Source organism: Lepidochelys kempii, chromosome 1 (assembly GCF_965140285.1).
Source record: "Lepidochelys kempii isolate rLepKem1 chromosome 1, rLepKem1.hap1, whole genome shotgun sequence".
In the NCBI taxonomy this organism is placed as follows: Eukaryota; Metazoa; Chordata; order Testudines; family Cheloniidae; genus Lepidochelys; species Lepidochelys kempii.
This window is the reverse complement of record NC_136380.1, coordinates 162367506-162392643: the sequence shown is the minus strand read 5'-3', so window position 1 is coordinate 162392643 and position 25138 is coordinate 162367506. Positions and strand designations below refer to the sequence as shown.

Below are 25138 nucleotides of genomic sequence, written 5' to 3'. Positions count from 1 at the left end.
TCTTTACACACCTATTCTTTTGTTTGATTGAAGTCAACTAAGGCCTTGTCTGCACTAGAAAGGGTTTGCTGATACGAGTTACGTCTCTAATAGGAGGATTTGCAGCAGGGTGGATTTAATTTAACCATGGATTTCTACATAAAGGTGCACTCTTGTTGGTTGTTATAACCTTAATACATATTCTTCACAACTCAGAGATAGATGTAGGTTTCATTTTTAGAAGGTACACACTATACATTTTTAAAGTGATTTATTTTGAAAATTTTCAGATTAGTTTTACAGCTATATCAGAAAATGAATGAACGATTGGTTATTTCATTTACCAAAGGTAATTGAAACAGATATTTATGAAGTCATTGGGAGGTGAACTATCTCCAATTCAACAGGATAATCATTAATATTTGGAGGATTTTCTTGCCATGCTGTATTAGGAGGAGAGCATCACCAGATAGACATTTAAATTGTTTTATTTAACTAAAACAACAACATTATGTATTCTGGATTTTTTTCTTCAACAGCAAACATATAATATTTTAACAAAACAAGTGTATGAATTTTTGAATTTAGTTAAACATTTAAGGTTTTTAAACTCAGGTTTGTTTTTGTGAAAATTTTTTTTTAACTAAAATAGTTAGTTAAAATATTTAAATAAAAAGACAACAAAAATTAAATCAACTGTCAGCCAGGTCCACATGAGAAACTTAAAATATTGGCTTCTGCTGCTAACTCGGTTATCTTCACTGTCATTTTCCTGTTTGTTCATAATCTGGAAAAGAAAAACAAGCTTTCTTGCTTTTTCAGGTAGCAAATGATTTCTCAGTTTTGAATGAATTAGTCCAAAGGAAGAAAATATTCTTTCTACACTGGCAGAAGAAGCTACTGCTGTTAAAAGTGAGATTATCACTTCAACAGTCTCAGAATCCAAGTGCTTAAGGGACTTCCACCGGTTCACTGGGTTTGATTTTCTTTAAAACATCATCAGCAAACATATATTTCTTGAATGGTTCACGCTTAGCTCTGAAGTTTATTATAGTTGGCTTTATGGAGGGATGATTGCTGGATGTCCATGTCACAGCCGACTCCTCTTCACCAGTTAAGGTTTGACCCTGGTACCGAGTATTGAGAATATTTGGAAAAAAAAGAGCTGGAGATAGTGCTTGTCCTGTTTATTTTTTTTAATGCTTGTAATTTAACTGTCATTGACTATTTCTCTTTTTAAGATCTCACTCAGTTCCTTGCAAATTTCAACAGTGTCAGCAATAAAACAGCTATTTCACTGCATTTTGTTCAAGCTACAGAAATAGACTTCAGGGTACTCAGCATGTGTTCAACATTTCTCTTATGCCCAGTGTTGAGAACTTTGGCGGTGACAGTGCTATCTATATTTTTCACGATTTTGTTCTCAAACTGTCGTCAGATTAGGCCAGTTCTTGATCTAGTGCTCAAAACAGTCCACTACTGTGTTCCATTGCATGTCTTGTGGGAGAGTTAGCTTGGTTCCTCCCACTTTTTTCAGAGCAGCTGCTGCAAAGTGGTTGCTATGGAAGTATTTTGCAATTTCAACAACATTAGCCTTTGTTTCTGGAAAACTGAAGTCTTTGGTTAGGAGGTGCATCAAATGAGTACTGCAATGTATGTTGTTAGCTTGAGACTCTCTTCTAAATAATTTCTTCTCATCTTGGATACATTTGCAACATAGTCTGTGACCAAGTTTCGTACTAGACATTTAATTATTTTTCACAGTTTGTTATAGCTTTTACTATACTGTTTATACTGTACTACTATTTGCCTGCAACATCTGCTTTTGGGTGGACTGTATCCTGGTCTTATGACTGAACCATGTTAATGAAGTGTGGGTTCTCAATCCTATAGAAAGGGGAGTTTGTTGATTAAACAAACCAGTCAATTTTTTCATCAATTACCTCTTTTTGTAATCTGTTGGTTCTTATCACAAACTTATCTATGGTGGCTTCTGGATGATGGAGAGTTTTTTTTTTCTCTTTTTGCTAAAGGTGATATACTGTGACTGTGTGATGTACATGATGTGACTGAAACACTATCATTGACAGATAACTCTGAAACTATAGAAAATGATGGTGATCTTGAAGGTTGATAGTCTTCAGAATCTTGTATGTTGAGGATGGATTCTCCTAAACAAAATAAGTCAGTGCAGTTATTTAATTATTATTACTATAGTGCTCATTTAGTATTATTCATTGACACTCAGTACTACTTTAAAGGTGAAATTGTAAAAGGAAGATCTGCCTATATCAGCTATTTATTTTTTTTTTATCACAACTGCATCTAAAATGATTGTACCATAAAGTAACGACTGTATTTTTTGTTCAAACATGAGAATGCAAGAATAGTCCAGAAGGAAGACAGACAGTCCTTAAGAAAAGTATGGAATAAAAAAGTTTAGCAACCTGAAGATCCTGCGTGTTCAGACATGTTCCTTTCATAATCTTCAATGCAGCTTCCTCCTGAGAGGGAACATTTCTCATGATATTGTTTCATTGAGGCAACCAGGCCTTGCATTTCTTTGTTGCACTGTTTGCATTTTGCATGCATGCCTTACCCACAGGTAGAGGAACTTCTTTAAAATATTCCCAAACTGGGTCTCTTTTACGGTCTCCTACCATTATAGGTTTTCCCTTCTAGTGAGAGAATAGTATGGTAGATCTCAAATCAGAAAGGCCTCAAGACTTCTGGAATATGCTGCTCAAACAGTTCCACTTTTGTTTCTACTGCTGGTTCATCCCTTCTCACATTTATCTCCAGACGTCTCCTTGTCCAGATCTATTCCTCCCCTGACAATCTTCTGTTCATTGAACTTTTTGAAACTTTGCACTTTTAGAGAGAGGTAAGGGATTGACTTTGTGTATACAAATTTGCAGAGGGACACCTCTATATATTATTGGTTTAAAAACATTTTTGCTGTTAACAAGCACGTTATCTCTGGAGACACAAATCCACAGTTTGTGAACTGCAAAACTAAACATTTCTGATGGTATTTTCTAGACTGAGCCCTATTGGGTAGATAGAAAGATTATCCTAAATAATCTATACAGAAGCCCCTGGAACTCTATAAGATTGGGTCCCTAATCCATGAACTTTTGGAACTCATTTACAAAACTTTTCTTAGACATTACTTGAATATATTGTCTCATACTATAGAATTAGAATTTATAATCCCTATTCCATGATGAGGTATCTTTGAGCTATAATGTATGTTAATTAAAACTAGCTTTTGCTAGGTATTTCCTCAAAAAGCATTTTATCAAAAAAATCCAATTTAAATAAATCCGTTTTTTATTTAAAAAAAAATCATTGATTTTTACCCACCCTGATTTGCAGTGACAACTAGCTATATAGAAGTTCAGTTTACACTTGTTCAAAAGGACTTTGTTGCCAGTATGACTGCACCTACAACAAAATTTTTGCCAACATAGCTGTTTTAGTTGGGGTGTGATTCCCCCCCCCCCCAAACTCCTAACCCATGTGGCTATGCCTGCAAAACTTAAGTGTATACCAGGCTGAAGGCCACACTGCGAGAATGCTTGTAGTAGCTGTAGGATTAGGCATTATCCAAAGCCTTTTGGTGGAGGGAAATAAAATTCCAAAACCACAGGACTTGTGAATATAGGAATGTGTTTTATAGTATGCTTCTTTTCAGTATTGTATGAGAGATGAAGCCTACCTTTATGGTACGCATTAAAGTGCAGTCTTCATTGAGTTCATATAATGAAAGTAGCTTGATAATTAAGGCAATTGTTAGAAAGCAGATTTTACAACTGAATTCTAAAATGAAGTGTATTTTTAATCCAATTCATGTTTGTCATAATTATTCAAAACTATAAAACTTCTTTCAGACCCCTGCCTCTGGCCAGTCTGTTTCCTTGGTCAGGTATTACTGATTTATATCATGTGAGACTATTGCACATGATGTATTCATCTTTTGTTTAGCTCTTACATTAACAGTTTGGCATGTTGGCTGTGCATACATAGGATAGATGTTTCCCATTTCTTCTCTACCAACTGTTTAAATATATCTCGTGCCTCAGTATCTACACATGAAAAATGACTTGAATTATTCTGTTTCTCTTGCTGGCACTTATGTATATAGGAAGAGAAAAGTCTAATTTCTGGTTGTACTATAGATTAAGAAAAAGTTTATGAAGATGTTTAGGATACTTATAATGGACACTAAATTATGTATAATTGAAAAGACATGGGTTTTCCTTTTTAGCAGTAAATGGTCTTGTATTTGTGATTAATTATGTTTACAGACATTAGGCTAAGGTGGTCTGTCTATTGTTGTGTGTATTTTATCCCAAGAAAGTTCTCAGTCATCTTTTTTTTTAGCTCTATGCTAACTGTAGGGCATTGTTTCAGTACATAATTATTAGTGTAGGATTCACCTAATGTATTACATGGGTATGATTGTGCAGCAGGTAACTTATGTTCAGTCTTATCTGTTACTTTGCCTTGTAAACCATTAAAAATTTTAAGTATTGGGAATTGATGTTTGGTCTTTGGAGTTATGGAGATGAGGTTGCAGCAGTGTTAGAGACCCCAAGTTAGCTAAACCACTGATAAAAAGCTTTACTTCTCCTGAGGAGATAGTGGAGCAGACTAGTTGAAGTATTAGTGCTGCAAAGTGTTGGTCCAAATAGATTGCTGAAAATCTTGTAAGCTTATGGTCAGATAATGCCTTCCTTCTGCTCTCTGCCAATGCTGCTGCAAAACTGTCTGTGCAGTAGATATACTAGATGGGCATAAATTGAAAGGCTGTAAAAATTTAACTGTTCAAATGAGATAAAGAATAAACTGATTTTAATGTAACTACTAGGTGGCATGTTTATACTGAGACTGTAATATGATGATGTGTCCTGAGGAAATGTAAGAAGAATTATTTTCATTAGATTTCATGTTAACAACTTTCATTTTGAACATGGTTCTTCCAAGTGAGGCATCCCATATAATTTTTTTTTATATTAAAATTGTATCATGGAGATAAACTTTTGACATAAACTTTTCCAAATTGTGTTTAGTGCTCAAAGTTCTGGCTGGTATAGGGATTGGTAATGAAATACAGAGTCTGTCACCTCTTCAGCTGTGACCTGGATTGGGCCACTAGTATTTGAAAGTCGTTACCCTCTGACAGCTAGGTGATGGACAGAATAGTATTATGGCCCATTGACAGGGTTGGGATGCATATATTGCTGCTACTTCATGTACCTGGCCTGTGGTTTAAAAGATGACCGTTTCCAGGGCTGTCAGACACCTTTCACAAGCACATAAGAAAGTGAATTGCATTAACACTTTCACTTCACTGCAAATCTGTAGAAAATGAGGTAAAACATCTAAAGAATCTCTTTCTTTGCTACATTATAAAGTTAAGATATGTAGCTGCATTCTGCTTTTAAATGGAGGCAGAATGGTGCAGAGAAATAAATCTGAGTTAGTCTTTTTGGGTCTTGTAATAGATGTTTAATTTTAAATGGACTGAATCACGCTGAATTTCAGAAGAAACATATGTATGGGATGTGAAAAATTCTCTTAGAACTATGGAAAGTATTAATGGTCAATACTGTTGTTTGTATTTATACATATATAATTTGCCTGTTAGTTATATAGATACTTATTGAAACACATTAGTTTTATTTTACTTACATCCTTTAAATTTTGTAAATGATGATGATTTGAGGAAAATCTAGCCATTCCCTTGCATTCTAGTGTTTATATCTTGGCACTAATCTGTTAATTGAAATAGAGTTCAGTGTATGGAGTATTGTAAAATATTAAAGTAGCTTCCTATTTTATTTTATGCTTGTCCTCCACAATGATCAAAATATCTGGAACTTTGGTGCATGGGATTAAAGGGAGTTTTTTAAAGAAGTGTATTTTAATTTTTATTATAGCAATTGTTCTACGTATACTTCATAAAAACAAATCCTTGATAAAGTAAACTGTGTTCCTCCCTTGCTATAATTGTCAGCTTTATATATTTAAAATGTTTTACATTTTTTTGTTTAAATTCTTCCCTATTAGAAGTGTATGGCTACCTTTTGCAGTTGTATACTTTAAAAATCCCAGAACTTTGAATGATTTTTTTTCATGCTTACAGTGTGGCTATTCTGTGAGAAGTTTAAATCCTAATGCAGTACTTAGCTATAATCCTTGGGTATCATTACTGTATTACCCCTTTCTTTGGGGGTGAACTGTAAAGCATGATTCTGATCCTTTCTGGGTGTAGCTAATTTTGCTTTAAACTTGAAAGTGTGAACAACTTGAAAATATGATAAAGCTCAGTTTCATTTCTTGTTTATTGCTTGTTTTCCTATTGGACAATAGGAAGCAGCTCTACCCTGGCAACTAAAGTATGCTATTTGCATAACCTGGTTTGATTGGCCAGCTCGCTGACTAACTCTTCCAATCATATGGTGTCGTTTTAGTGGTAGGCTATGCTAATTAGCTGCTGTTGCTGGGGTTCCCAGTGGTTTCTGTGTGCTGTTCTGCTGCATTGTGTTGCCTGGTGAGAGACATTGATAAATGAGTATTTAATGATCTGCAGCAGTTCCCACTCACTGCAGGCAGACACAGATTTTAGAACAGAAGTGGAAATAAGGATTTAATTGCTGTTAAATATCTATAACTGCTCTATATACACTTAATATTAGGTTGATACTTAAAATGCTTGCCTTTATGGAATACTTCATAGATTTTTAAAGAGGAAACAGTGCAGTGTAGATGGGTTTTATTCAAGGAGGAGGGCTGGGGTTTTAGATTTTAAAAGGGCCTAGTATCAAAGTAACAAGACTGATATAAGCATGACTTTGTCTGGGAACATTAATGACGCCAAATTAATATCTGTACTACCTATATAATATCCCCTTGTTTTCACAAAAAATGTTTAGACTGTGTGTCGATACAATGTATACCCAGATTGAACTCTCTCCTGTAAGCACAGTAAATTCAGATGTCATTGGGTTTTTCATATAAATGTGTTTGAGAGGTTAGCATGCATGCTATCTAGGCAGTGTAGCCTAATGCATCGAGCTCTGGACTGAAACTCAAGATATCTGGGTTCTATTCCCAGGTCATCTGCTGGCTGGCTGTGACACCTGGGGCAAGTCACGTGTCTCTGTGCTTCAGTTTCTCCATCTCTAAACTGGGAAGAATAATACTTGCCACCTTCGTAAAGCATTTTCCTGTTGTGTGGTGCACTGATGAAAAGCATTCTGCGAGAGCTAGGTATTAGTATTATTATTGGTTCTGCTTAAGAACATTGGTTCTTCTTCGAGTGCTTGTTCACATCCATTCCAATTAGGTTTGTGTGCGCTGCATGCACTGATGTCGGAGCTTTTTCCCTTAGCAGCTCTCATCAGGATGGCAGGGGAGCCCCCCAGAGTGGCGCCCTCATGGCGGTGTATATAGTACCTCCCTTCAGTTCCTTCTTACCATCCATGGTGGTGTTGGAATGTTCTCTCTCTCAGCCTTTCAGTCTTCTAGTTAGAGTTGTTCTTAGATAGTTATCAGTTAGTTAAATACTATTGTATTCAGGTGTCTGGAAGCTAGTTCCAGCACCAGCCTTGGGCTGCAGGGCGTGCCGCAAGTCTATGCCTAACAGTGACCCCCCCATGACTCGTGTCTCTGGTGTCAGGGAGAGGCTTGTCGGGCAGAGCGCTGCAAAATCTGCAAGGCCTTCAAGCTGTGCACTAAGAAAGAAAGAGACTTTCGCCTTAAGCAGTTGCTCATGGAGGCCGTGTTACAACCACTGGCCCTAGACCGACTGGCACCGCCTCCAGCTTCCTTAGTGTGAAGTGCCCTGGCATCCGTGTGCGATTTGGCACCGTCCAGGCACTGTAAATCGCCAGCATCGAGACGGGACAGCTAACCTTGAAACCGGTTGACCTCTCTGCGTAAGCGTCACAAGAAAGGGGAAAGAGGGTGCTCTCCCGAAATTGCCGCTAATCCTCTCAAAAAGTCCCTGGCGTGCAAAGACAGATTGTGGGCCTGAGCCCGGAACTGGCACCATAGTCTCTGGCACCACAGGCCCCGTTGAGTCCGGAACCCAGCGAATTTAGTGCCGATGAATGTCTGGAAGAGGTCCTGGAACACCCCTCCATGCCTGACACTTTCAAGGCAGCGAAAGACCTCATTGAGCTGTCGGTCCCAAACCCCCGCCCGTACAGGGAGAAGCCTCCGGCACCACCCAAGAGGCTGCTGTCCAGAGGGAAGCCGGCAATGGTGCACTGCTCAAGGTCACCATCTTGGCACCGCTCACGGCACTGTTCCCGTTCGAGCTCGGCATCCCGCTACTCCCTGGCACCCGTGACCCAGCGTGAGGTTATGGCACCGGAGGTGAACCTGCGAGCGGTACCCACGGCGACTACACGCCGATCCATGACATCATCGGTTGTGCGGCACCGACAACCTCACCGGCACAGAGTAAGAGGCACTGGTCCCGGTCCTGAGACTCCTGGTACTGTTCGCTGTCCAGGTCAGCCGGGCTCCGCTCCCTGGCCCCTCATGTTGTGGCACCCTATGGCTGCTCAACATTCGGCATTGCCCTGGTCCTCTCAGTCAGCATCCTCCAGCTCTGAGGCCAACACCAGTCGCTCCAGCTGTAGCAGACATCGGATCGTGGCCAGCAGAGAATCCCACTCGGCATGGCAGCCACAGTGGCCTCCTCTGGGTCAGTGGCCTTTCTGGACCCCATGGGCCTACCATCAGCAGCAGTGCACCATATCCAGAGCCTCCAGGTCCGGATACTCCATGTGTCACCATTCTAGGTCGCCATACAAACATGCATCAGGGTCAAGGGAGGCCACTCTCTCCAGGCCGCCCCAAGAGTAACTGGAGATGCCAGGCCCAAGGCCCGAGCCTGTGCCAAGCACTGCGACACCTCGAGAGGGGTCAGCCCCATCGGGCCCTGAAGTGACCCAGGCCTATGGGGACACACAGGAGGGTCTCGATGAGGACAACCAGCAGCACCTCACTTCCTCCTTTTCCCCAGACGAGGCTGTGGCGGGTACATCCGTGTCAGGACTGCCACCAATCAACCACAGGGCTCACCAAGAGCTGCTCCGCAGAATCACCTTCAATTTGGGCCTTAAGGCGGAAGAAATTCGAGCAGAAGGATCCGATGGTGGACATCCTGGCTCCCGAGGGTCCCTCCAGAGTCGTGCTCCCTCTCATAAAGACCATACAGTCGAACTACAACACTATATGGCAGACCCCGGCCTTGATCACACCGATGGCCAGGGGGGTAGAAAGGAAATACTTCACCCCTTCCAAGGGCTACAAGTTCCTATTCTGCCATCCGACTCCCTCCTCCCTAGTTGTTTCAGCAGTCAGTGAGAAGGAACAACAGGGCCAACAAGCCTCAGCCACAAAGGCCAAGGAAGCCAAACGTTTGAACGTCTTTGGTAGGAGGGTCTACTCCTCTGAGGGCCTCCAGCTATGCATAGCCAACCAGCAGGCTATCCTTAATAGGCATAACTTTAACTCTTGGATGGCCGTCTCCAAGTTTTAAACATCGCCTGCCCCAGGACTCTCACTCTGAGTTTGCTGTGTTATTCAAGGAAGGAAAGGAGGTGGCTAAGACTTCTCTACAAGCCTCCCTCAATTCGGCTGACTCTGCTGCCAGAACCATTGTCTCGGGGGTGGTCATGCGACACTCAACATGGCTCCAGGCATTGGGCCTCCCTTCAGAGGTCCAGAACACCCTCCAAGACCTCCCCTTTGAGGGCTTGGGCCTTTTCTTGGAGCAAACAGACTCCAGGCTGCACAGCCTTAAGGATTCTAGGGTCACACTGAAGTCGCTAGGGATGCATACGCCGGCAACCCAGAGAAAGCCCTTCAGGCCTCAGCCTCCTCAGCAGAGGCAGTATCAACCCTGCCCCAGACAGGAGCGGTATCACAGGTGGGGCAGAAATAACAGGCGTAGACCGCAAAATAACATGCCTGACCAAGGCCAGAATAAACCCCAGCCTGGAAACAAGCAAGGGTTTTGAAGACACCCTCGAGGACAGTGTACCAACCCAGTACCTGAATCCATCTCCTCGGTTTTTAAACCAGCTATCCCACTTCTACTGTGCATGGTCCCGTATAACATCAAACCTCTGGGTCCTATGCATGGTATAGGTGGGATCCTCCCTACAGTTATCCTTTTTCCCTCCCTCCCACCCACCTTCCCTGTCCCTCTCATGAGCAACTCCTTATGCAGGAGGTTTGTTCGCTCCTCGAGATAGGGGTGGTGGAGGAGGTTCCACAGGAGCTAAGGGGAAAGGGGTTTTACTCCCATTACTTCCTAATCCCCAAGGCAAAGGGGGGTCTTCGACCCATTTAGACCTTCGCGGGCTCAACAAATCTGTGGTCAAACTCCGGTTCCGCATGGTCTCCCTAAGCACTATCATTCCATCACTAGATCCGGGAGATTGGTACACGTCCCTCAACATGAAGACACCTACTTCCATATTGCCGTTCATCCGGCGCACCGACTCTGCTTCTGGTTTGTTATAAACCAACATCACTACCAGTTCACGGTTCTCCTGTTCGGCCTGTCCAAAGCTCCTCGAGTGTTCATGAAATGCATGGCGGTGGTGGCGGCCTTCCTGCGAAAAAGGCAAGTCCGAGTGTACCACTACCTCAACAACTGGCTACTGACAGGTTGTTCCAAGGACGAGGTCCAGTCCCACATGACAGTGGTCATGGACACAGACTGGGACTCCTCCTCAACGTACCCAAATCATCACTCATACCTACCCAAAGGATAGAGTTTTTAGGGGCAGTCCTAGACTCGGTACAGGCAAAAACGAGCCTTCTAGAGCCCAGGTTCCAAGCCATCGAACAGATTGTCAAAACAGTGCCTCAGTATCCCACCACGACAGTCAGGTGTTGTCTGCAGCTAATGGGGCATATGGTAGGTTGCACGTATGTGGTCAAGCATGCCCGACTGAGACTCAGGCCAATACAGGCGTGGCTCGCACTATCTTACCGTCTGTACCGAGACCCCCGGACCTTGTGGTGACAACCTCGGGAAAGATACTAGAATCCCTGCATTGGTGGCTGGACCAACCAGTGGTCTGTGCAGGAGTCCCCTTCGCCAAGCCCCAACCTTCTCTGACGTTAATAAGACGCATCAGATCTGGACTGGAGTGCACACTTAGGGGATCTGAGGACACAAGGCTTGTGGTTGAGGGATGAGATACCTCTCCATATCAACCTGAAAGAGCTCAGGGCGGTTCATCTGGCCTGTCAAACCTTTCATGCCACTTTGCAAGGTCACAGCGTGACAGTCATGACAGACACCACCACCGCCATGTTCTACATAAACAAACAAGGCGGAGCCCGCGCCTCATCTCTCTGCCATGAGGCTCTTCTTCTCTGGGACTTCTGTATAGTGTGATCCATTCAGTTGGAAGCATCCTACCTTCTAGGGGTACGGAACGAAGCTGGCGGATCGCCTCAGCAGGTTATACCACATGAACGAGTAGTCAATCAGATCGGACATTATACAGTCAGTCTCCCAAAAGTGGGGGTATCCCCAAATAGACTTCTTTGCCACCAAGAGTAACAGGCAGTGCCCTCAGTTCCGCTCATTCCAAAACCACAGTTGGGGCTCTATTGCCGATGCGTTCCTAATGCCCTGGGGCGAGGGGCTGAAGTATGCCTTCCCTCCTATCCCGGTCGTCCACCGGGTCCTCCTGAAAATTCTCAGGGACAGGGCAATGGTTATCATGGTTGCCCTGCCTTGGCTGCGGCAGCATTGGTACATGACCATCCCAGAGCTGTCCGTAGATGACCCGATAGCCCTGCCTCTCCACCTGGATCTAATCACACAGGACCACGGGCGCCTCCTCCACCCGAACCTGCAGTTTCTACATCTCATGGCTTGGAAACTCCATGGCTAAATCCCATGGAGAGCCAGTGTTCTGAGTCGGTGAGACAGATTCTCCTTGGTAGTAGGAAACCTTCCAGTAGGGCTACCTACCTGGCGAAGTGGAAAAGCTTTTCCTGCTTGTGTGAACCCAAGTGCCTTCAACTGCTCCAGGTTCCTATCCCGGTTATTTTGGAGTACCTCCTACCCCTTAAGCAACAGGGTCTGTCCCTTTCCTTCATCAGAGTGCACTAACAGCCATTTCAGCTTTCCATCCAGGGGAGTCTGGGCACTCAGTGTTTTTGAATCCCATTGTGGGGCGATTCCTCAAAGGGCTGGAGAGGGTGTTCCCATACTCTCGCCCGCCAGTCCCAGCCTGGAACCTGAACCTGGTCTTCTCCAAACTCATGAGCCCGCCGTTTGAGCCCCTGGCTACTTGTTCCCTCCTCTACCTTTCTTGGAAGGTGGCATTCCTGGTGGCCATTACACCAGCAAGGAGGGTGTCCGAACTGAGAGCTCTCACCTCTGAACCCCCTTGCACTGTGTTTTATAAGGACAAGGTGCAGCTTAGAGCACACCCCAAATTTCTCCCCAAGGTGGTCTCCCAATTTCACATGGGTCAGGACATTTGCTTGCCGGTGTTCTTTCCGAAACCCCACACGAGTCCGAGACCCCGCAGCCTACACACACTGGATGTCTGAAGAGCCTTGGAGCTCTACATAGAGCGCACAAAATCTTTCCGCAAATCAACCCAGTTGTTTGTCACCTTAGCCGATAGAATGAAGGGCCTTCCTGTCTCTATGCAATGCATATTGTCCTGGATCACAGACTACATTCGCACGTGCTACGAGCTGGCCAAGGTCCCAGCGCCAACTATTACAGCCCATTCAACCAGAGCGCAGGCATCTTTATCTGCCTTTCTGGCTTAGATCTCCATCCAGGAGATCTGCAAAGCAGCCACCTGGTCTTCAGTGCATATGTTTACAGCCCACTATGCTGTTCACCAACAGGCCAGAGATGATGCGGTGTTCGGCAGAGCTGTTCTTCAGTCAATCGTTCCATGACTCCTACCCTCCTCCAATGGTAAGCTTGGAAGTCACCTAATTGGAATGGACGTGAACAATCACTCGAAGAAGAAAAGACAGTTACTTACCTCTCGTAACTGTTCTTCGAGATGTGTTGTTTACGTCCGTTACAATACCCCTTCCCCTCTGTTGGAGTCAAAAGCAAGAAGGAACCAAAAAGGGGGGTTGGGCTGGCAGGGTACTATATACACCACCATGAGGGCGCCACTCTACGGGGCTCCTCTGCCATCCCTACTGGAGCTGCTAAGGGAAAAAGTTCCGACGTCCCAGCACGCGCACACCTAATTGTAATGGAGGTGAACAACACATCTCAAAGAAGAACAGTTACAAGAGGTAAGTAATAGTCTTTTTTTCACCTTCGACTGATGTATACATCATTTTCCTTCTTGCTGCTTTCTTGCCTGTTCATAGACCAACTTACCTCCTTTAGCCTTCTGTTTCTCTTTTCTGTCCACATTCCCAAAGAATCAGAGAAATGTATGGCTGGAAGTGACCTTGAGAGAGCATCAAGTCCAGCTTCCTGCATTGAGGCATGATCCAATAAACCTAGACCATCTCTGGCAGGTGTTTTATCCAACTTGTTCTTAAAAGCCTCCAATGACTGGTATTCCACAACTTTCCTTGGAAACCTAATGTAGAACTTGACTACCCTCATAGTTAAAAAGTTTTCCCTGGTATCTAATCTAAATCTTCCTAGACACAGATTAAGCCCATTACTACTTGTCCTACCTTCAGTGGATGTGAAGAACAGCTTGATTGCCATCCTCTTTATAACAGCCCTTAATATATTTGAAGGTCCCCTCTGTTGTCTTTTTTGAAGACTAAATATGCCCAGATTTTTAACCTTTCCTCATACGTCAGGTTTTCTCAACCTTCTATCATTTTTGTTGCTCTCCTCTGGACTGTCTCCAGTTTGTTCACATCTTTCCTAAAGAGCGACGCCTAGAACTACACACAGTACTCTAGCTGAGGCCTCAGCTGTGCTGTGTCTTACATATGGCACTCTTCTTAATGCCCTTAAGAATGATACTGGCCTTTTTTGCAACTGCATCACACTGACTCGTATTCAATTTGTGATCCACTATAACCCCCAGATCACTTCTAGTGGTGCTACCCATTAGCCAGTTATTCCCCCTTTTGTAGCTGTATATTTGATTTTTTTTCCTTCCTAAGTTTAGTACTTTGCACTTTATTGAATGTCATTTTGTTAATTTCAGACTAATTCTCTAATTTATCAAGGTTATTTTGAATTTTAATCCTGATCTCCTAAATTTGAGCAAGCCCCTCTTCTCCCCCCACAGTTGGTGTCATCCTCGGATTTTATAAGCATACCCTCCATTCCGTTATCCAAGTCATTAAAGAAAATATTGATTGGCTCAGGACCCAGGCCTCTGACCCCCTGCCGGGCCCCACTAGATACAGTATTACATTGTTGACATAGATTTAGTTGGTGATTCACTATAACCTTCTGATCCTTTTCTGCCGTCCACCTTCCTAGGCAGTCATTTGCAATTTTTTATTTGTGCAATGGATTATTCCTTCCTAAATGTAGTACTTCGCATTTGTGTTTTAGTTTCATTCTGTTTAATTCAGACCATTTCTCTAGTTTTTCAAGATCATTTTGAATTCTAATCATGTCCTCCAAAATGCTTGCAGCCTCTCCCAGCTTGGTATCATCCACAAACTTTGTGTACTCTGTATGCCATTATCCAAATCCATTTATGAAGATATTGAATAGAATCAGACACAAGACAGATCTCTACAGGACCCACTTAATATGCCCTTCTAGCTCGATTGTGAACCATTGATAACTGTGCATAGAAACTGGCAAAAAAGGAGGCTAAAAAGGCAATTGCAAAGGCAAGAACGGAGGCTGATCAGGAAGAATTATATAGAAAGCTGGAGGAAGATGGCAGGAAATCAATTTTTGGATTGGCAATAAAGGGGAACATTGAAACACAAGATATGAAGAAATATTTGTGTGTGAAAGATGGGAACTGTGTGGTGACTAAATCTAAAGAGACGTTAGAAGTATGAGAAAAATATTTCCAAAGGCTGTTAAATGTGAAGACAGAGTTGTGAGTGCTAGGTCCACCAACAATTATTGTGAAGCCTCTCAAATGTTATCAGTCTCTGTAAAGGAGGTAAAAGAAGCACTGAATAAGATGAAGAGTGGTAAAGCTGCTGGTGAAGATGAGACAACTGTTGATATGATCATGGTATTCTGAATACAGGACAGTCTGAATGCAGGAAAAAAGTGGCTACAAAGATTACTTGGTAGATCAAGTTAGATAACAGAAGACTAGAGCACGGGATTGATTGTGCTTCTTTGGAAAGTTAACGGTGATACAAATGATTTAAACACCTATCAGGGCATCCCCCTTTTAAAACAGCTTGTTGACAACGTGCTTGAGAGAGTTCTAGAGGTTAGGTTGAGGTGCAAGGTGGAGGAAAATATAGGAATGGAGTAATATAGCTTTAGGAAGGGAAGGAGTATTGTAGATGCAAATGAGGTCAGTTTGAAAGAAAGATAAATGGAGGGTTTAACTGCTAGGTAGCATGTATTGCTCTTGAGAAAACATGATCTTGGTTCTGTGGGAGTTGGTGTTTGGAGTATTAAAATGGATGGGTGGGGTCTTCAAGAAGTGGAGATGATAGAGGAGTTGTATCAAGGATCAGGAGCTAAGGTGGTGACAATGCAAGGAATTTGAGTTTTGAGGTGGCAGTAGGATTGAGACATGGCAGTGTGTTGCGTCAACTTTTCTTCATCCTAGCTGAAGAGTTCATTAGTAGGAGAACTAAGCCTTTGGAGACCCAGAGAAATTTAACATATGCTGACAATCTGGCCTTTTAGCAGACCGGAAAGAGGAATTGGTAAATATGGTATAAGAGAGGGCATTCATGTTTGAAGATCATGATTTGAGGGTATAAACAAAGAAAATTGAAGTCATGTAAGTGGGAAATGTAAAAAAAGACCTATTGATTGAAATTTCAGGAGAGAAGCTGAATCAGAAGTGTACTCTGGAAGTATACTTAGTGCCCTTAGAGAGACATCTGGGGAATTGAAAAGAAGAAGCTGATGTGCATGTGTGGCAGTCAAAAAGATAGCAGAAGTAGTGTGGAACCCGGCAAGTAAGTCACAAACTGAAAGGAAAAGTGTATGTTTTGTGTGTTTTGTCCCTGTCTACTCTATGGTTTGGAAATGGTGGGTCTCAAAGAGATGGAAGAAAAGATGATGCAGGTAGTAGAAAATATGCAGAGCAAGATGGCAGGCAGCGGAGGGTGTACAAAGTGTGTATGGAAGAAATAAGGGAAAAGATGAACTTCGGCCTCTCAGGGATAGGCTGAAGAGTGTACATTTGAGGTGGACTGGGCATATGATAAGAATAGGAGAAGAATGACAATCAAAGAAAGCATGAGAGGAAAGCTGTTTTGAAGAGAAAAGGACTGGAACTCCCAGACCTACATACCCATGCCATCGATTGGAAGGAGTGGCAAAGAACTGTGGGCAATCCAGTTCCAAGTAAATGGTCAAAGGAGTTGAGTAGTGAAGTGATTGAACCGCTCCACATACATTTGTTACCACGTGTTGATTTGTAACTGAGAATGCATTACAAGGTTAGTAAGATTACCTTTGTGTTCTAGTAATGGTGTAAGCTACTTTGACCCTTTGGCATATATAGAGCCAAATTCAGTCTTGGTGTGAGGAAGTGTAAATCCCTTAAATCATAGATGGTGTTCACTCCTGGCATAATTGGGTACATTTGAGCCATGTTTTTTGTTTTTCAGATACTTTTGGAAAACATCTTTGCTCCCACTTTTCCATTTTTAAAAATGTCAAGAGACTCTCTACTTTTAAGACAAAGACAAAAACACCAAACCTCTGATAATTAAGGGTTTACTCTTGGGAAGAAAGCCATTTGAGAGTCCATTGGGTAATAGCAGAAAGGGTATTTTGCAGTGGTCTGCAGCCATTTTCAGTAAATGTTGATGTGAGTTGGTGTAGAGGAATACGCTGAAGTATAAAGCAGTATTGGGAGTATCTTGGAATATATTTGGATTTAAACTAATAGTTTTTCTACTTTTAATATTTAATTATGTTTTGTAAACCGTGATTTGAGAAAACAGACATGGGCACACACAACTTTTATTTGAGTATAAACATTTAACAGTTTCTTTTAACAGATTAATTTAAAAATTGGCAGTACATATGTCAAGAGGCTGGAAGATGATAATGTGTGATATTGGGGAGTATGGTTTGGAAAGGAGAGTGTTTGAGGCCTGGAAAAATATGAATTTAGTGGTTCCTTAGCAGCTTATATCTGGTCAGTGGAATGGAATTTATAGGCAAATATCAACTTCAAAATAACATTTATCTGATTTTATTTTACCTACTGTTACAGGATTACTATGGCTGAAAGAGAGACAAAATATTTTTGTCTTTCAGTTTACTTCATGCATTTGTAACACTGTATATAATCAATTTCTCCTATTCCTTGTATGGGTCCATAAAATTGGCATTGGGACTCAAACTACATTTAACAATTTTTTAAAAAACTGCTTAAAGTTCACAGTGTCAAATAAAAAGAGTACTTGTGGCACCTTAGAGACTAACCAATTTATTTGAGCATAAGCTTTCGTGAGCTGTAGCTGTAGCTCACGAAAGCTTATGCTCAAATAAATTGGTTAGTCTCTAAGGTGCCACAAGTACTCCTTTTCTTTTTGCAAATACAGACTAACATGGCTGGTACAGTGTCAAATAAAATAGCTTGTAAACATTCTAAATATGTAATTACATTTACATTTTATTCTTTGTTTCTCTGTGTATTGTTTTGAACCTTTTATTGATCATAAAATACAATGTATCCATTTTCCTGCAGGTGTATATGTTCAGTTTGTAGTAAATACAGGGATTTTCATTAAGGCAAAAAAAAAAAATTACAAACTGTGTAGTCCAGTAGACTGAGTTGTGTACTTGCAGAACACGTATTAGAGCTATAATAGATCTGAAGGAATCTGTGCTTCTGGCGGAATTCTGACCACTGTGCGCGGGCAAAATTCATGTCCCTGAAGATTTCTTTGCTTTCTCACAGAAAAGTTTTCTGACTGGGCAGCAAAGGGAAGCTGTAAAAGTGGTCACGTGCTCCTTCCCAGCAGCATAGGCATGTTGTTCAGGGTGCCTGGAGGAGCCGGTGGAGAGGAAGGCAGGGCTGGAGATGCCCCGAACTGGTGGCTCCTACCCTGTGCCAGGCTCAGCTGCTAGTCCTTGCTGGGATGGAAGCAGGGGAGGATGGGACTTGCTCTTCCCCTGCAAGGAGCAGCCAGATCAGACCCACCCCTGGAAACCTCCCCCAGCTGCAGGAAGCACCGCACACTCCCCCATCCCTTGCTTCCTGCCCCCATTGCTCCTCACCCATGGAGGGAGGAGTCACAGTTTGGGGAGCTGCTCCCCTGTCTCCCCAATCCCGTGCATCCAGACCCCACAATAACCGAACTCCCCTGGCAAGCCTCACTTCCCACCACCCGAGCCCGCATCTCTGAGCTTCAACCCTGGCAGCCAGAGTCCCGCTGCACTCAGACCTCTTTGGGTCCTATGCACTGCATCTGGACCCTACCTCTGCACTCAGACCACCCCCCACTTGAATCCCCACCCTGATGAGCCACACCCCGATGAGCCTTACCAAGGGTGGATTTGATTTAAATCATGAGCTATAATGCATCTTAGTTTTTCCTCTCAAAAAGCATTTGATCAAAAAAAATCTGATTTAAAATTTTTTTTTTTAAAAATTGATTTTTATCCACCCTGGCCTATCCCCTGCATTTACAACCCCCCTGCATGCAGAGCCACCCACTGAGCCCCAATCAGCTGCACCCAAGCCACCACTCACCCAGCACCTGAATCAGCCCCATCTGCCCTCGCCTAAACCCACTCTGCTGCACCCCAATAACCTTCACCCCCCCTGCAGAGTCCCATTGTCCCTGCACCTGGAAACCCCCCCCCCCCCAAAGAGGCCCAGTGCATCCAGATCCCATGCACCTGTACCTTCCACTGAACTGCCCTCATCCAGATTGCCTCATACAGAACCTTCTCACCCCACACTAAGTCCCTCCACCTTTGGATCCTGCTGGATTGAGTCTGCCTGCCCACACCTGGTATGGAGAGGCAGGGTCCCAGGGTGTTTCTGGGGCAGGTCCAGGCCTTGCAGTGGGTCAGGTTCAACCTCACTGTCGAGTCTGTTCCAGTGACGGGAGGCCACAGGGAGATCTCCCACATGCATGCAGCCAGTGGCCTGTGCTCCCCACTGCCATGCTGGAGCCAACATTTATTTATTGACAAATAAGATTTGCAAAATTTTGCATATTTTTAAAATATTGTGCGCAGAATTTTTTTTAAACTGGTGCAGAAATCTCTCTAGTAAATCTGAAAAAGGCAAGGATGATGGTACTGATGTAGCTTCACCATCAGCAGTATCCTCTGAAAAATAAGTAAATCTGTAGTACTGTTTAATCTTGGATTTATTTCTGACCTTTTAATCTGGCAGATACTGAACTATATTTTCCTGATTGGTCTTTACATGCCAATCTCTAGTTAGCCCTCTGTCTTTCAGAGAGAGCTTCTTAAGCACTTTCATTTTATAAGCAAATGTTGGTTAGAACTCATTTTCTAAAGTTACCTATTGAATATCACCTGTTCACTTTCATTTGCTGCAATTAAGTTCATGTGTATGCAATTTGTCTGAAGTAATCTGCAGTTTCTCAGACAAATTGGACAGTTTAATTGTACTTTGTCAGAACAGAACAAGCTAGGTAGCTCTTATGAAGCCTCTCATTCGGTTTACTGGATCAGTACAACTGTCTGACATCACAGCTTTATGAAAGGGACAATCTGAATTTATTGCCATTGCTATTAATTATACACTAGTGCCTTCTGGCACTGATGAGCCATGTTCTTCTTTAGTTTGTGACACGAAGAACTGAACTGCCTTTCCTTAAGTCTGAGTATTTCACTGTCAACAGAATTGAATGTCTCACCTAAAACTCTCATTACATCTGCACAACTTTCAATAGTAGGAAATCTTTCTGGCTTATTGAGTGCTTCAGTTTTCTTCCTGAGAGTTCAGTAAACCAAAGTTTTTTTTATAGACTTAAGCACTTCCCAACGTTTTTCTTACACAACAATTCTGAATGATCTGAAAAATCCAGGCCTGGGAACCCTGAATTAGTGAACAATTTTGACCATAATCCCTGTACCTCTGTTCCTCATTTGTAAAATTGAGATTCCTTACCTCAGAGGAGTGTTATGAACATAAATTTGTTGTTTGTAAGGGACTCAGATACTCTGGTGATGGGTACTTTAACAACTCTTTATTCAGAGCAAGTTATGAAGAGTGCAGTAAATAAGGCATGGGGCCATCCAGTGAATGAGGAGGATAAAAATGTTGAATATCTGCCAATTTAGTGATCACTGTCCATCCTGGGCACTGTGCAATATAGGAGGCCAGACTAGATGATTACAGTATTCCCTTCTGACCTTTGGAATTTATGAAAAAGGCAGGCATCCTATGGAATAAAATAGTATATGAGCATGTAGTTAAAGACTGACAGAAGGGGATGAATTAAAGTTGCACAGCTCTGCCAAGCTGCTTCAACTGATCCTTCCACCATTCAATATAGGTACACCTAACACAGTGAACCCTGCAGGAATGTGTGCAAATACTGTAATTCAAATCTGTGAATCATAGCACAAACAGTGGTATGTTCTTAGTCCTTTTTCATCTGCTTATTGTAGATTTTTTTTTTTTTTTAAGGCCAGAAGGAACCATCAGATCATCTAGTCTGATCTCCAGTTAAGAGATCAGAGAATTTCAGCCAATTATTCCTGCATTGAGCCTAATAACTTGATTGACTAAAGCATCTTCCATTAAGGCATCTGGTCATGATTTGAAGACATCGTGGGATGGAGAATCCACCACTTCTTTTAGTAGTTTAACCTTGTGCCACACCTACAGAACCATGCCCCAGCAGCTATTGCCTGTTCTGGAGGGCAGAGTTAAGGTTGCGTTGCAGGGGTGGCATGTACCTTTACTTTGTATTTCCTGGTTTCTAAAGGTTTAAATTTAGCCCGTCTCCATATTCTGGAACCTTGCATACCAGTGGACAGCCTTAATTTTGTGTTAACTAAGGCTTTGTCTACACTGCAGTTTTAAGTGGACCTAACATAGGTTGACTTACAGCCACCGCATTAATTACTGTGGTGGCAGATGTCCATGCTACCTTCTTGCCTTCACACTCCTCGCTGGGAGGAGTGGGGGCAGCAGTGTGGGGCTTTTTGCCTCGGGCAGGGAGATACACACCTGGAATGCAAATCAGCTGCTGTGCTTCCAGCCGAGAGCCAGGACCCTGGGGGCAGCAGGGCTCCCTCCAGGGAGCCTAGGGAGCAGTTCAAGCCGGGAACCTGCGTGGCAGCCTGGCTTGGAGCAGAGACAGGGCAGCAGCCTGGCTGGGGAAGCTAAGGAGCAGGCTTTCTGGAGCCATGAAGTTGACAAGAATGATAACAAACAGCCGATATAAGTAAGGCAATGCCCACACAGGCTCGGTGTCGCCCTAACTACACTGCCATAAGCCCTATGCCTCTCATCAGTGTTGTTATAGCAGAGGATTTACATCGACGGGAGGAGCATTTGTGTGTACACCTTCAGTTTTTTCAACAAAAGCCGACTCTTGACAAAACTGTCATGTAGACAAGGCCTAAGTTAGAGTATTTAATATGTATTCAGTGTATAGGTATAAGTAAAATACCATGTATGTTATGGTGTTGATATTTAGAGATTATAGTATGTATATTATACATTGTGACAAAGTTCCTCCTATGTGTTGGTGGCTCCTGCACTTATTGGAGGATTTTCTCACCTCAGAGGTTCACTGCAGTCCTCAGTTTGGCCACTTTTATGGCCCAAATCTGCCATTCACTTAGTTAGCCTCATCACTGGCCAGCATGGGGGAAACAGAGAATACTTGCAGTCTATGTGTCCCACGTGGTAGGTCAGGGACAGGGCAGCTCCCTTTCCCTTACCTTCACTTCTAGTGTTTCTCACAGACCAGGTCAACTCCTCCTGTGTCCGATCAGGAGTTGGGGGGATGGGAGGGAACCCAGGCCCACTCTCTATACCGGCTTCTGGCCCAGGGCTCTGGATAGAAGCTTTCCACAATGTTCCCTGTATCAGCTGCATGACAGCTACAACTCCCTGGGCTACTTCCCCATTGCCTTCCCCCCAGCATCTTCTTTATCCTCACTGCAGGATGTTCCTCCTGAAGCCTGATCATGCTTGAACTCTTCACTCCTCCAGCAGCACACCTTCTTACTCCTTGCTCCTGGTGCACTCCCCTACTAACTGATGGAGGGTCCTTTTTAAACCAGGTGTCCTAATTAGCCTGCCAGCCATAATTGAATCTAGAAAGTCCTTAATTGGCGCCAGGTGTCTTGAGTAGTTTGCCTGTCTTAACTCGTTCTGGCAGGTTCCTGATTGCTCTAGGGCAGCCCCTGCTCTGGTCACTCAGGGAACAGTTTTCTGTTCACCCAGTGGCCAATATATTTGCCTTCGACCAGACTCCTGTATCCCACTCGTCTGGGTCTGTCACAACATGTGTGCAGATCTAGTTATTGGACCCATGAAACATGAACCAAAGGCCTCCATGATAAGAGAACTAGACATGTAAAGGAGAACTTCAGTTTTCTTTGTATGAAGTAATTTTCTAATAGTCTTCCTTGGGAAGATATACAGTAGAACCTCAGAGTTAAAAATACCTTGGGAATGGAGATTGTAACTCTGAAATGTTCGTAACTCTGAACAAAACGTTATGCTTGTTCTTTCAGAAGTTTACAACTGAACAATTACGTAATACAACTTAATAAACTTTACTATGCAGAAGAAAAATGCTGCTTTTAACCACCTTAATTTAAATGAAACAAGCACAAAAACAGTTTCCTTACCTTGTCAAATCTTAACTTTCCCTTTATCTTTGTAGAAGTTTACATTTAACACAGTACTGTATTTGCATTTTTGTTTTTATTTTTGTTTTTGCTGCTGCCTCAGTGCAAACTTCCGGTTCCAAATGAGGTGGGTGGTTGACTGGTTGTAACTCTGGTGTTCGTAACTCAAGGTTCTATTGTAAGTGGCCAGATAGTGGGGAAAAAGAACATTAATGGACATCTATTTAAATTATAAGTACACTCACCTGGCAAAGCTACCCCATAACCCAGGGGTCGGCAACCTTTTAGAAGTGGTGTGCCGAGTCTTCATTTATTAACTTTAAGGTTTCGTGTGCCAAGAATACATTAACGTTTTTAGCAGGTCTCTCGCTATAAGTCTGTATAACTAAACTATTGTATGTAAAACAAGGTTTTCAAAATGTTTACGAAGCTTCAATTAAATTAAAATGCTGATCTTACACCACCGGCCCGCTCAGCCTGCTGCCGGCCTGGGGTTTCGTTCACCTAGGCCGGCAGCGGGCTGAGCGGAGCCTGCGGCCGGGACCCCAACTGGGAAGGGGTGGGCAGCCAGAACTCCAGACCAGCAGCGGGCTGAGCGGGGTTGGCGGCCGGGACCCCAGACCAGCAGTGGGCTGAGCGGCTTAGCCTGCTGCTGCTCAGCCCACTGCCAGTTTGGGGCTCTGTCCGCCGGCTCCTGGCCCTGCTGCCAGTCTGGGATCCCAGCCCTGTCCACATCGAGTGGGTACCTACCTTCTCCCTGGTTCTAGCCATTCTCTTCCTCTCTCTGCACTGAGATGAGGGTGGGAGTGTTCTGAGTACAGGGCTGGGGGGTGAAGGAGCAGGCTGGGGGTTGGGGTGCAGGTTCTGGCCAGGAGCTAGAATGAGGGAGGGGGGCTCAGGGTTGGGGCAGGAGGTTTGGGTGTGGAGCACTTACCTGGGCAGCTCTCATTTGGTGCTAGGGGTGCAGATGGGACTGTGGGTGTGTGTGGGGTGCAAGAGTCAGGGTAGGGGTCTGGGGGTGTGTGAGTAGGGTGCAGGAGTCAGGGCTGGTTGTGTGTGAGGGGGTGCAGGGATCAGGGCAGAAGGCTGGGGTCATGGGGGTGCTCCTAGCCACCTGCCCTGAGCGGCTCACGGCAGGAGGCTGGAGGGGATATGCCGATTCCACCCCCTTCCCCAGGGTCCCCCGAGCAGAGATCCTGAGCATGCTGTGGCTCTACTTTTCCCTCTCTCCCTCTGTAGCAAAGGCCATCAGCTGATCAGCCACAGGGAGGGAGAAGAGGAGGGGCAGGAACCCAGCACACCCGGGGAAGGGGGAAGCTCGCCTGCCCTGCAAGGAGAGAGCAGTGGGCAGGGAGCAGGGAAGAGCAGGCTGGGCCAGATTTTTAGTGACAATTAAAAATTGGCTCACGTGCCATCTTTGATGGCAGCTGTTGGCAGCCAACCTTTCACTGCCAGAGTTGCTACATTTCCCTGGGCCACTTCCCCACAGCTCCCTCACTTTTCTCTCTTAATGGCTTCTTCACCCTTACCTTAAGGCTCCCTTTCCAGTGGCTTGAGGATGTCTTCATTACCCAGCCCTTCAGCTTCACTTCCTCTCCTCAGCTGACTGGAGTGAGCCCTTTTATAGTATCAGAGGGGCCTTAATTAGAGTCAGTTGTTCATATTAGCTTAACAGCCTCACCTGACTCTTTGCAGGTTAATTGGAGTCAGGTGTTCTCATTAGCCTAACGGCTTCAGCTGACTCTTTGCAGGCTAATTGGAGTCATGTGTTTGCCCTAGCCTGGAGCAGCCTGTGCTCTGGTCAGTTAGGGAACAGAAAACTGCTTCTCCAGTGGTCAGTAGCTCTGCCCTCGCTCCTCTCTGATAGCCCTCTAGCTTGGAGGAAGATGGGAGGCTGCTGCTGCTGCTCCTCCAGCAACACCGCTGGCTGGGCCAGGCCACCCCCTTCTCTGTTACCTGGTTGCTGGCTGGTGGACACCCACCCCTACCCCCCTGGAAACTTCCATTACTGCTGTTCCTGCTGCAGCCCCTTGGCGAGGCCTGCTGGCTCGCTCCCCAGAGGAGGGGAGTGAAGGGCCCCAGCCGTTGCTGCTGTGGACACCACCACCTGAGTGGGGTCCTTCCTGCCTGGTCACTAGATTGCCTGCTGGAGCTGCTGTTGTTGCCTGGGAGCTG

At 44.0% G+C, this 25138-nt stretch overlaps 1 protein-coding gene and 1 long non-coding RNA gene across 5 annotated transcripts in view; one reads left to right on the top strand and one right to left on the bottom strand.

The window, feature by feature from the left end:
* Positions 1 to 25138, top strand: part of DYRK1A (dual specificity tyrosine phosphorylation regulated kinase 1A) — a 133413-nt gene that overhangs the window by 57355 nt on the left and 50920 nt on the right. Inside the window, exon 1 of one of the 4 annotated variants that reach the window (XM_073360912.1) lies at positions 1854 to 2163. The exons of the other annotated variants lie outside the window; for them this stretch is intronic. The gene's annotated coding sequence lies outside the window, so the exon portion shown is untranslated. Of the gene's footprint in view, positions 1 to 1853; positions 2164 to 25138 lie in introns of those variants that run through there. 4 annotated transcript variants of the gene reach the window in all.
* Positions 252 to 24563, bottom strand: LOC140917652 (uncharacterized). Its single transcript, XR_012160941.2, has 3 exons — positions 24493 to 24563; positions 22964 to 23136; positions 252 to 2150 (listed from the first exon to the last, which is right to left on the bottom strand). It is a non-coding gene; the product is annotated as an uncharacterized LOC140917652 (long non-coding RNA).